Genomic DNA, 13,696 nt, shown 5'->3' with positions numbered 1-13,696 from the left:
TATGTCAGCGACCAGGGCAGGTCACCGGAACACTAACGGCCACAAGGCAGAAAATTCCGCTGGGGCACTTGAATCTGAAACCTACAAAAATAGTTAATTCCAACACACGGCGGCTAAATCTTCACCAACTTGAACACTCCTAGGATAACCACCAACAGCGAACCACCAACCAACGGGACAACGTGAACAGACGTGGCTTCCGTAATAAAATCACCACTCAACTTTCATGTCCTGGGTCGGTGTGCCACGAACCTCATAGTACTCGGAACAGCGCCCACGCGCTCCGACACTGCGTAGAAACCGCCAGCAGTCCCGTCAGACTGTGCCGCGTGGAGGCTTGCTTGCTGATCCGCTCCAACCGACCGGCTGGCTGCACACTGCCAAGCCGGCACTATAAGTACCAGACCAAAGATGGTATACGGTGCAAATATCGATACACACCGCTGCTGCCACACGTAGAAAGAGGAAGAACCACGGCATAATCGCAATAACCGCGGGAATCCAAACGCAGAGTAACAGCTAAGTTTTGAAGCAACGCATAAAGCGGGGTCAGCACGGCTCAGGTGTGTTGGTCCGTCTACGAACTCCTGCATGCTCTCACACGGCGTTTGCAGCATCAGCAGCCTTTTATAATCGCGAGACAACACTTTTGGACACAACATTTCTGTGATCACAGGAGTGACACTTGGGCCGGCTTTGAGTCGTCCAAATGCTCGTCCACGATCGTAAAATGATGTGTTGCAGACATGTTACGCTGCCACATGCAATGTCACACTAATCGGTTCCACAATAACCTTCGTCAAACGCTGCATCACATGAACTGTCGACTGCAATACGGAGCGTTCGTGCACGTGCTTCGCTGCAGTTAACAATAAACAGCCCTCTACATTCCCTTCTACTGGCTTTGACGGGGTGTTCCGTAGTAATTGCTGGTTAGTCGGTAGCAATTGGCTGTTGTTTCTTAGCAAGTGTCAGTTATTCCTTAGTACACTACTGGCCATAAAACTGCTACACCAAGAAGAAATGCAGATGATAAACGGGTATTCATTGGACAAATATATTATACTAGAACTGACATGTGATTACATTTTCACGCCATTTGGGTGCATAGAGCCTGAGAAATCAGTACCCAGAACAACCACCTCTGGCCATAATAACGCCCTTGATACGCCTGACCATTGACTCAAACAGAACTTGGATGGTGTGTACAGATACAGGTGCCCATGCAGCTTCAACACGATATCACAGTTCATCAAGAGTAGTGACTGGCGTATTGGGACGAGGCAGTTGCTCGGCCACCTTTGACCAGACGTTTTAAATTGGTGAGAGATCTGGAGAATGTGCTGGCCAGGGCAGCAGTCGAACATTTTCTGTATCCAGAAAGGCCTGTATAGGACATGCAACATGCGGTCGTGCATTATCCTGCTGGAATGTAGGGTTTCTCAGGGATCGAATGAAGGGTGGAGCCACGGGTCGTAACACATCTGAAATGTAACGTCCACTGTTGAAAGTGCCGTCAGTGCGAAGAGGAGGTGACCGAGACGTGTAACTAATTGCACCCCATACCTTCACGCCGGGCGATGACGAATGCACGCTTCCAATGTGCGTTCACCGCGATGTCGCCAAACACGGATGCGACCATGATGATACTGTAAACAGAACCTGTATTCACCCGAAAAAATGACGTTTTGCCATTCGTGCACCCAGGTTCGTCGTTGAGTACACCATCGCAGGCGCACCTGCCTCTGATGCCGCGTCCAGGGTAACCGCAGCCATGGTAGCCGGCCGCGGTGGTCTCGCGGTTCTAGGCGCGCAGGTTCGAATGTGTGTGATGTCCTTAGGTTAGTTAGGTTTAAGTAGTTCTAAGTTCTAGGGGACTGATGACCACAGCAGTTGAGTCCCATAGTGCTCAGAGCCATTTTTTGCAGCCATGGTCTCCCAGCTGATAGTTCATGCTGCTGCAAACGTCGTCGAACTGTTCGTGCAGATGGTTGTTGTCTTGCAAACGTCCCCATCTGTTAACTCAGGGATCGAGACGTGGCTGGACGATCCGTTACATCCATGCGGATAAAGTGCCTGTCATCTCGACTGCCGCGGTAGCCGTGCGGTTCTGGCGCTGCAGTCCGGAACCGCGGGGTTGCTACGGTGGCAGGTTCGAATCCTGCCTCGGGCATGGGTGTGTGTGATGTCCTTAGGTTAGTTAGGTTTAAGTAGTTCTAAGTTCTACGGGACTTATGACCTAAGATGTTGAGTCCCATAGTGCTCAGAGCCATTTGAACCATTTTTTTTTTTTTTTTTTTTGCTAGTGATACGAGGCCGTTGGGATCTAGCACGGCGTTCCGTATTACCCTCCTGAACTCACGGATTCCATATTCTGCTAACAGTCATTGGATCTCGAGCAACGCGAGCAGCAATGTCGCGATTCGATAAACCGCAATCGCGATAGGCTACAATCCGACCTTTATGAAAGTCGGAAACGTGTTGGTACGCATTTCTCCTCCTTACATGAGGCATCACAACAACTTTTCACTAGGCAACGCTCTTTGTGTATGAGAAATCGGTTGGAAACTTTCCTCATGTCAGCACGTTGTAGGTGTCGCCACCGGCGCCAACCTTGTGTGAATGATCTGAGAAGCTATTCATATGCACAGCACAGCATCTGCTTCCTGTCGGTTAAATTTCGCGTCTGCAACACGTCGTCTTCGTGGTGTAGCAGTTTTAATGGCCAGTAGTGTAGTTATCAAGCAGCGCATATACAGGGTCTGTCCTAACAGTCGTCGGGTGCATTTTCTCTAGTTTTTCAGCAGATATTTGCATTTTCGTTTTTGTGAAGTGTAGCTGGAGTCAGACCAAATAAATGCTGCTCATCACGTCTTTCATGAGACGCCCAGCGACTACGGAGGGCGTCGATTTGCTTGCCGTTACAAAGAACATTATTTTTAAATCAGCATTTTACGTGCCCATTCAAAAGAGTGGTCCCAAATAAGTCTAGTGCGATATTTGTTTTATCTACATGTATGAGCGGAAACAGAGAAACATAAAGAATAAACTCTACTCAAGCAGCGACTGCACTGCCCTGGCCCGTACCGACTGCTTTGCTATCCAGAAGCGCTGCTCAGTCGCTGCTAGACTACTGAGATGCTCTTCGTGTTTTACTGTCCCTGTTATCTGTTAACACATATCGATATAACAAATATCGCACTTGACAAATTCGAGACCTCTCTGTCGAAAGGGTACGTAAAATTAAGATTTAAAAATCATTTTCCTTGTAACAGGAAATAAACCGACACTTTCCATCACACTGGGAATTGCATAAAAAACGAATGGGCAGTATTTGTTTGAGCTGACACCGGCTGAAGAACTAAATTGCGATTGTATGCTGAAACATCAGAGAAAATGTGCCTGACGTCCAATAGGAGAGCCACTTGGCATGTACTAAAATTACAACACAGAGATGTTTCAGCAGCAATTCCTCCCGCGCTCAGTATGTGACTGCAACAGCAAAATGCCCTGATATCTGGAATAATCTGTAATGGGGCGTGTCCTCCTCAATGCACCTCACAGTGCTTTGCAGAATATGGACGTAGATGGCCTGAGGCACTGGAAGATACCAGCTGTATTGCGTCACGGTCAGGCAGTGAGGGTCAGTAATCAGATAATGGATAATCAGGTATATCCGGGAGCAGATACAGACACAGATCACAATTTATGATGGGATGCGTTTCATGTTTACTGAGGCGATAGATGCGGCAAACATGAATATCACAGTAGGCAGATCGGTTTAAGAGGAATGGGCATCTCTAAAAAGGGCTATAACAGAAGTTGGACAAACGCACAGACATCGGTACAACGAAGTTAACGACGAAGACACCTTGGGCAACAGAAGGAATAATTCAAATTTTCGACGAAGGAAGGAAGTATAAGAATGCTCACGGTTGTGGGCTTTCACATTAAAACGAAATGGTGAAGATGTTGTGGCCCTCAACTACGTACCAGCCGACTCAACGCTAAGATATTAAAAGTTTTGGCTGGTTTCGTTGTCTATGGGCTGGGATACGTAGTTGCCGCATTACAGGCCAAATACTGCTGAGTCTACGGTATACGATAAGAATACAAACATGAATCGAATGGTCGAAGGTTTCTATCACTCGGCAATTGCGAATTATGATTGTAACGTATGATTTTATAAATGAAAGATTGCAATTAAATAGAATCTAAAGGTACTATCTTAACAACTTTATATGATGAGTACGATAGCAGAAGTACTTTTGAGAATGCCCTATATTTCTACAAAACACTTATTGGTGTCGATCGTCCAGAAATAAAATAAAATATAAGTCGAATAACAGGAAAACAATAGATTCCAACTGCACGTAATTAGTTATGAACAACAACATAGCTCGCGAGATATTCACTTCTAAACGCACACTGCGTCTTTACTGCACGGAAATCACACACGAGCACAGGTCGACACTCCCAAATATTTCTGTCCTCCGCGACCACGCGCAAACTGCTCTACTGTCCAAGGCTTTCCGCTGACCGTGCGTCCAACGCGCTGTACTGTCCGTGTCCAGCACTTCCCATGTCCTGTGCTGTACTCCCCTCAACTGCCTCGTGTCCTCTCCAGAAAGGTGATCCTCTCCAACCTCCGTACGTCTCTCTTATTAACGAGCGCTGTGATTGGCTAGAGCGCTCCCGCCATGTCTTCAAGCCAACGTATCCACACAAACATAATGAAACTCATTCGAAATTTACATTTAAATAACTTGAAAATCAATAAATATTCCTACAGCTGTACCATAAACACGCTCAAACACATATTATTAAATACATAAACAAATTAAATAAACAAATACCAAAGGACTAGCAACAAAAGGTAGGCCAGTAGCCTAATGTCTCTGTGTTTCCTAAACACAGTAAATATTTAACCAATTTCTTCGGATAAAAACAAAGACATAGATGAATAAATACATTTATAAGCATGCTGCTACCGTTTTTACGTGTAACTGTGGAGTACTTATGGCTTGACGCGATCGATAGTAATCGGCCACTTTCACCCCCAATAACTCACGTACTATTCAAGTTACATGCCTGTTATTCATACCAATTTAGGTTTACACTAACAGCTTTCTAAAGACATGGCGATCGAAAAAATCGGATGAAGCGTTTATATTTTTGAAATTCGTTGCTGGGTGTTACTTGTGTAATTTACCATCAGATACTACACTTTAAACTAATAAAGATATTGTAAATCTGATTACAGCATCAGAATTGTCGTGCAAATAACGGTAATGTACATGTTTCTTTTTTGAGGTACCATGATTCATCTGCCTACTATTAATTTCTATACGAACTGTGAACTGTCTGCCATTAAGGTTTCACAAAGACCGCCAACTTTTGCCGTCCCGACGCACAGCGTCACCAAGGAACTCACAGCCACGTGCTCGATGGACCACGTGCTCCGGCCGTTGTGAGCCACCACGCGGACGCTAACGAACTCTGCCCTGCCACGCGGCCCGAGCGGTGGCCGCCAACTCTGAACTTACGAGGTTTGTTCGGAAAACACGTATAAAAGTTGAATAATAACTTTATTTTACAATTATTCAGGTATTACAATAGGGTCTCCTTCAAAGTACTCGCCCTGAGACGAGATACACTTCTGCCAACGCCGTCTCAACTGTTGATAACATTGGTGAAAGTCTTCAGTTGTGATGTTGTTCAGTTGCCGTGTCGTTTCTGCCTTGATGGCTTCCACATCTCCCAAGTGCCGCCCCCGAAGCACCATTTTGCATTTCGGGAACATGAAGAAGTCACACGGGGCTAAATCGGGTGAATAAAGCGGGTGGTCTGTCACGGTGATTAAAGCTTCGGGCCAAAAACTCGCGCACAACGAGCGACGTGTGAGCGGGCGCATTGTCGTGATGAAGGATTCACCTGCCCCCTTTTGCCAGCTCCGGTCGAACTCGGGCCACACGAGCTCTGAGACGTGTCACAACTTCAACGTAAAAATTTCCGTTCACTCTATGGCCGGGAGGGACAAATTCCTTGTGAACAATGCCCCTAGAATCAAAGAAAAGAATCAAAATTGTCTTCACACTGGACCTTGATTTTCGCGACTTTTTTGTTCTCGGTTCTCCTGCTAGTTTCCATTCATTGCTTTCAGATTTGAGCTCCACATCGAATTCGTAAAACCAGGACTCGTCTCCAGTGATGACTCGGTTGAGAAAGTCCACCTCGTTCCTCTGCTTCCAACCAATCCTCACAGCACTCAACCCTCTTTGCTTTCTGTTCTGGCTTCAAGAGCTTCGGTACGGTTTCCGCTCACAATTTCTTCATTTCCAGTTTTTGTGTCAGGATTTCGTGAACGATTGTTTTGGGGATTGACAGCTCGTCAGCAATAATTCTGTCTGTCAATCTACGGTCTTTAAGAACACAAGCCCGAATTCGTTCAACATTTGCATCAAAACTCGATGTCGACGGGCGTCCTGGGCGAGGGCCATCGTTCACTTCTTCTCGGCCATCTCGGAACCTTTTTAACCATTTGTTCACGGTTGGTTCCTTCAGAGAATTGTCTCCGTAAACCTGTTTCAAACACTCAAAAATCTCACGGCCATTCTTGCCTAGCTTTGCAAGAAACTTGATGTTGACGCGCTGTTCCTCAATCAGAGACAGGTCCATGCCGACGGCAGGTGGAAAAGGGTAACAGTCAACAAGCTGCCGCACACTCCCACCTTCACGCAGAGTGCTCTGACTCGAACTGAGCGTTGATGGGATTGATTACTGCAGTAATCCCACTTGGCGGTGACTGCAACTTGTAACATAAAGACATTATTCAACTTTTATACGTATTTTCCGGACAAACCTCACATTGCTAGAATATTTCCAGGGCACCGCAACTCGCCCGTTACCTCACAGGGTGAAACAGGAATACAGAAATGAATCACTCAGGAATGAAATAAATAGGAAGTAGAAGGAAGCTAAGGTGAAATGGCTGTAACAAAAACGATAAAAATAAACGTCGGTAGTACGAGTATGAAAACCGAAGGCGTCAGCTTTTGGAGTGGTGGAGGCTCTCCGTTGTTATGTTTAGAGGGGAGAGAGGATAGGTGTAGAGGGTGCACTAAAAGCCACTACGATGGGAAGGAACTATCTGCTGAAGTGACAAAACGAGAAATAAAAAAAATTGGAAGACATGGGGATCCAGTCTTACAATCAGCACCTGACAGAGCTTTGGAAGTCTTCCGATGAAAGAAGGTGGAAGGAATAGAAAATATTCCTTCGGAATTTCTAAAATCGTTCGGGGAAATGGCTTCCGAATGACAATTCAAGTCGAGTGTGAGGAAACTGAGGGTGGAGAAATGCCATCAGACTTTCGAAAAAATATCAAACCGCAATCCCGAAGACAGCAAGGGCAGCTAAGTGTATAGCACTGTCAGTTTAACAACTCAAGCAAGCAATTTGCTAACAAGAATAATATATAAAGGAATAGAAAAAATAGACGATCTGTTAGAGGACAATCACTTTGGCTTTCTTAAATGTTAAGGCATCAGAGAAGCAGTCTTACTGTTAAGTTCGGTAATGGAAACATGACTTAGGAAACATCTAGACACCTTTATGGGATTTGTATACCTAGAAAAAGGGTTTTACAGAGTAAAATGGAGTAGGAGCTTCGAAATACGCAAAAACGTAGATGTAAGTTATAAGGAAGACGGTTAACGTACAGTCTTTACGAGAACCAAAAATGAAAGACCCACAACGAAGTGCTCCAATTAGAAGGGGTCGAAGCCAGTGTTGTAGTACACTCCTGGAAATGGAAAAAAGAACACATTGACACCGGTGTGTCAGACCCACCATACTTGCTCCGGACACTGCGAGAGGGCTGTACAAGCAATGATCACACGCACGGCACAGCGGACACACCAGGAACCGCGGTGTTGGCCGTCGAATGGCGCTAGCTGCGCAGCATTTGTGCACCGCCGCCGTCAGTGTCAGCCGTGGCATACGGAGCTCCATCGCAGTCTTTAACACTGGTAGCATGCCGCGACAGCGTGGACGTGAACCGTATGTGCAGTTGACGGACTTTGAGCGAGGGCGTATAGTGGGCATGCGGGTGGCCGGGTGGACGTACCGCCGAATTGCTCAACACGTGGGGCGTGAGGTCTCCACAGTACATCGATGTTGTCGCCAGTGGTCGGCGAGAGGTGCACGTGCCCGTCGACCTGGGACCGGACCGCAGCGACGGACGGATGCACGCCAAGACCGTAGGATCCTACGCAGTGGGGACCGCACCGCCACTTCCCAGAAAATTAGGGACACTGTTGCTCCTGGGGTATCGGCGAGGACCATTCGCAACCGTCTCTATGGAGCTGGGCTACGGTCCCGCATACCGTTAGGCCGTCTTCCGCTCACGCCCCAACATCGTGCAGCCCGCCTCCAGTGATGTCGCGACAGGCGTGAATGGAGGGACGTATGGAGACGTGTTGTCTTCAGCGATGAGAGTCGCTTCTGCCTTGGTGCCAATGATGGTCGTATGCGTGTTTGGCGCCGTGCAGGTGAGCGCCACAATCAGGACTGCATACGACCGAGGCACACAGGGCCAACACCCGGCATCATGGTGTGGGGAGCGATTTCCTACACTGGCCGTACACCTCTGGTGATCGTCGAGGAGACACTGAATAGTGCACGGTACATCCATACCGTCATCGAACCCATCGTTCTACCATTATTAGACCGGCAAGGGAACTTGTTGTTCCAACAGGACAATGCACGTCCGCATGTATCCCGTGCCACCCAACTTGCTCTAGAAGGTGTAAGTCAACTACCCTGGCCAGCAAGATCTCCGGATCTGTCCCCCATTGAGCATGTTTGGGACTGGATGAAGCGTCGTCTCACGCGGTCTGCATGTCCAGCACTAACGCTGGTCCAACTGAGGCGCCAGGTGGAAATGGAATGGCAAGCCGTTCCACAGGACTACATCCAGCATCTCTACGATCGTCTCCATGGGAGAATAGCAGCGTGCATTGCTGCGAAAGGTGGATATACACTGTACTAGTGCCGACATTGTGCATGCTCTGTTGCCTGTGTCTATGTGCCTGTGGTTCTGTCAGTGTGATCATGTGATGTATCTGACCCCAGGAATGTGTCAATAAAGTTTCCCCTTCCTGGAACAATGAATTCACGGTGTTCTTATTTCAATTTCCAGGAGTGTATTTCCCAACTACTGTTCAGTCAGTACATTGAAAAAGTGATAGTAGCAATGAAAGGTTCAGTAGTGGTATCAAAATGCAAGTTCAAGAACTATCATTGCTACGTTTCACTGATAACGTTCCTATTCTCAGTGAAAGCGGGAAAGAATTAAAGAACACATTGAGTAAAGTGAATAGTTGTGAACAGTGTACTGGTCGCCAATACGCGTCGAGAGTAAACTGAAGAAAGACAAAGGTAACGAAAAGCAGCAGAAATGAGGACAGCGAGAGTCACAGTATCAAAGTTGGTGATCACGAAGAAGTCGTAGTTAAGGAATTGAAAACAAAATACACGGCAGACGAAGCAAAGAAGACATGAAAAAGACTAAAGCAAGCAAAGAGGGCATTCCTGGGTAAAAGTATACTAGTACCAAATATCCACATTAACTAGATGAAGTTTGGGAGAATCTACTTCTGGAGCACCATATTAGGTTATGGTGAATCTTGGACTGTGATAAAATCCAAAAAGAAATATATGGGGATATATAAAGCGGTTAAAAATTGGAATGATAAGATTAAGAGCGCGAAGCTCTCCGCAAAATCAAAGAGAAAAGAAATGTATCGAGAAGACTGAAAAGGAGGGGCGGGGATAGGACACCAGAATCAAGGTGAAACTTCCATGTTGCCAGAGGGCCTTGTCGAAAGTAAAACTGTAAAGAGAGACCGAATCTGGAATACATTCATAAATAATTGAGGTCGTATGATGTAGGTACTGCTCAGAGAGGAACAGGTTGGCACCGGGGAGGAAGTAGTAGAGTTCAGTATCAAACCAATCATAAGACTATTGACATCCCCCTCCCCTACAAAATTAAAAAAAAAAAAAGCAATGCCACAATGCAGAGTAATTTATTAAGATACTGGAAACATATCGTTATGCAGTATACAATGGCACACAGATCAGAACTGGGAATACCAAAGCGAAAATGTCACCTACAGCTGAAAAGAGCTGGAAATACGGTTCTCAGTGGTCTTTGCTAGGTACCTATGTATTACTAATAACGATTTAGACAATGAATCGTACTGGTTCAAATTCTCATAGCAAATAATTCCATACTTTTTAATAATTCCGTCATTTGTTACAATATTTTTCGTATACCTTCCTAATTTCATGAGTTTTTAATGTTCCCAGTAATCGCAAATTTCCTTCTTTTTTTGTCATCAGTCTTCTGACTGGTTTGATCAGTTCACCATAAATTCCTCTCGTATGCACCTCTTCATATGAGTAGCACTTGCACCCTACATCCTCAATTATCTGTTGGATGTATTCCAATCTCTCTCTTCCTCTACCGTTTTTATCTTCCACAGCACCCCGTAGTACTCGTACCATGGAAGTTATTTTCTGATGTCTTAACACGTGTCATAACATGCTGTCACTTCTTCTTGTCAGTGTTTTCCATATTCTTCGCCGATTCTGTGGAAAATCTCATTCCTTACATTATCAGTCCATCTCATTTTCAACATTCTTCTGTAGCACCACATCTCAAACGCTTCTATCCTCGTCTGTTCCGATTTTCCCATAGTCCGTAATTCATTACCATACAACAGTGTGCTCCAAACGTACAACCTCAGAAATTTATTCCTTCCTTTGAGGCCTATGTATAATATTAGTGAACTTACTTTAGTCATGAATGCCCTCTTTGCCTCTGATAATCTGCTTTTCATGTCCTTACTTCATCAGTCATTTCTTTCTTTTCTCCCTTTTTTCTCCAATTTCTTAACTTTGTGTAGTCGTGATCAACAACTTTGATGTTAGGCTTCTCGCTTTTCTGTTACTTCTCATTACTTAGGTCTTACTCTCAGTCCATATTCTATAGATTCTGTAATTCTTCTTCAGTGAAGATAGCAATGTCATCAACGAATCTTCCTTTCAATCTGAACTTTAATCCCATTCTTGAACATTACTTTTATATACGTTATTGTTTCTCCTATATATAGACTGAACAGTAGGGATGAAAGGCTGAAACCTGTCTCACATCTTTCATAATGTGACCACTTCGTTCTTCGTCTTCCATACTTATTCTTCCCTCTTGGCTGTCGTACATATTGCACACTACCAGTATTTATCTACAGCCTGCTCCTACTTTTCTCGTAATTTCGATCATCTTGTGCCATTTAATATTGACGGACGCTTCTTATAGGTCGACAAATCCTATGAACGTTGCGACTGCGCGCTTATACGTTCCTTTTGCAGAAAACGTCCACTCATCCTCTGGGAATTTTCTTATTTTGCAGTTCAGTCCACACCTGACTTGTTAGCAAAAGAGCAATTTCCGTCGGCTAGCAGAAACTAGCCGCACTACACGTCCCTATAGGAGGCATAAAAAGATTTCTAATATCAGGATTATTGACCTATTAAATGAGAGATAGTTTTTTGAGTGAAAATTTTGATATAGTGCTATTTCTTTTGTACAAAAAGAAGTCTGAAGTTACAGTTTTCGATATTCACACACAAACACTGTCATTCATAGCCAGGTTACTGTAATGAACCTAAACTGTTAACAGAAAATTTTTGAAAATGGTTTATCTGTGACAGAACGCTCCCTCAAATGTTCCGCATCGATTCCTTTGAACGTTCAGTTCTCGGCCCCGTCTTGCACAATAAGCCACGCGAATTTTAGTTAGTTAAAAAGTCACACTTCATAAAAATCGGACTTTCGCGCGTTCGTCTTTAGCTTCCATTCGCGATTACTTTGTGGCACTCCACGGTCGGTTTTAAGTCATGATTTCGCAAAATTATTACACCTGTTCAAAGATTCTAATGCACACATCCTACCATCACGGTTAGATAACTCCGAACTTAATCTAGACTTCACAAAGCAATTCTTTAGACCACATCTTACACACTAATATACTGTTCTATGATTAGCTGATATATATCGTAGTCAATCCGATATCAGTATTAACCCGCGCAGACCCGCACCTTTTACTATGAACCGTCACAGCACAGTAGTGATATATCAAAATAACTACCTCTGTAAATAAATGAATAATCGTAAAATGTTTGTTTCCCCAATCCATAAACTGGCGGATTACACTTTACAAATTTCCCCTGAGCATGTGATTCACTCTCTTTTTACATACAGACTTTTCATGCTTATGTACAGTCACTTAATAAAAATAACAGTTATCATGCATTGTATTACTATTCAGTCACCCCTTCATTTACACTAGTAATCAAACATACTGAGGCAGTAATAATTAATAGAAGTCATAATATTCACAGAAGGTAAGGTCTCGTTTCCAAAATAAGTTTTGATGGATAGAAACTTCATAGTCCATAAGATGCTGACACCTTTCGGCCAAACCCGTTACCACTTGGAAGTAATAGGTTTGCTCGGTCGTAGATGCACACCTGCAGTGATAGGACCAAGACGAATCGTGTGTATGACGCTATCTGCTCTATCTATTCTGCTTTCAATGGGAACGATGTAAGGCGCTACGCCTCAGCGTGTCTAGATTTTTCTTCAGTCTTGCTTCCCTTATCAAGCGCAACGTCAGGACATCGTCCCTGGTGCATTTACGTTTCCTAAAGCGAATCTAACCGTCATGTAACGTGTCCTAAATTTTCTTTTCCACTCTTCTGCATATTATTCATGCCAGCAACTTGGATGCAAGAGATGTTAAGTTGATATTGCGACACTTGTGACTCTTATTTCCTCTTGCTGTCTTCGGAATTGTGTGAATGATACTTTTTCGAAAGTCTGATTTACATTGGTTGTCTAATATATTCTACACACCGACGTCAGTAGTCGTTTTGTTCACACTTCTTCCAGTGATTGTAGAAAAGCCGATGGAATGTTATCTATCCATCCTGCGCTAATTCATCCCATATCTGATGAAGTTGTTTTAAATCCTCAGTCTAATACTAGATCTCCTCTCTCTTCCACATCGACTCAAATTTCTTCCTCTGTCGCTTCATCAGGCAATTCCTCCCTTTCTCCTCCTCTCTTCCCTTCCCCCCTCCCCCCTTTTCATAGAGGCATTCAGTGTAGTATTCCTCTCACATGTTTGCTTTTTCCTCTGCTTTCAACAGTGAAATTACCTTTACAGTATTAATGTTGAAACCCATGCTTTTAATTGAACCGAAGGTTGTTGTTTTTTTTTCTGTACGCCGAGTCAACCCCTTCGACGATAATTTCTTTTTCGATTTCTTCACATTTAGTTTTCCTGCAGTTATGTCGTCTTGGCTTCCGTGCAACTCCTATTTATTTCATTCCTAAGTGAATTATACACTGAAGCGCCAAAGAAACTTGTATAGGCGTGCGATTCAAATGCAGAGATGTGTAAAAAGGCAGAATGCGGCGCTGCGGTCGGCAAAACCTATATAAGACATCAAATGTCTGGCGCAGTTGTTAGATCGGTTATTGCTCCTGTGATGGCAGTTTATGAAGATTTAAGTTAGTCTGAAAGTGGTGTTAAAGTCGGCGCACGAGCGATGGGACACAGCATGT

Source organism: Schistocerca gregaria, chromosome 6 (genome assembly GCF_023897955.1).
Source record: "Schistocerca gregaria isolate iqSchGreg1 chromosome 6, iqSchGreg1.2, whole genome shotgun sequence".
Taxonomy (NCBI): Eukaryota; Metazoa; Arthropoda; class Insecta; order Orthoptera; family Acrididae; genus Schistocerca; species Schistocerca gregaria.
The sequence above is the reverse complement of the archived record's forward strand: the minus strand, read 5'-3'. Positions refer to the sequence as shown.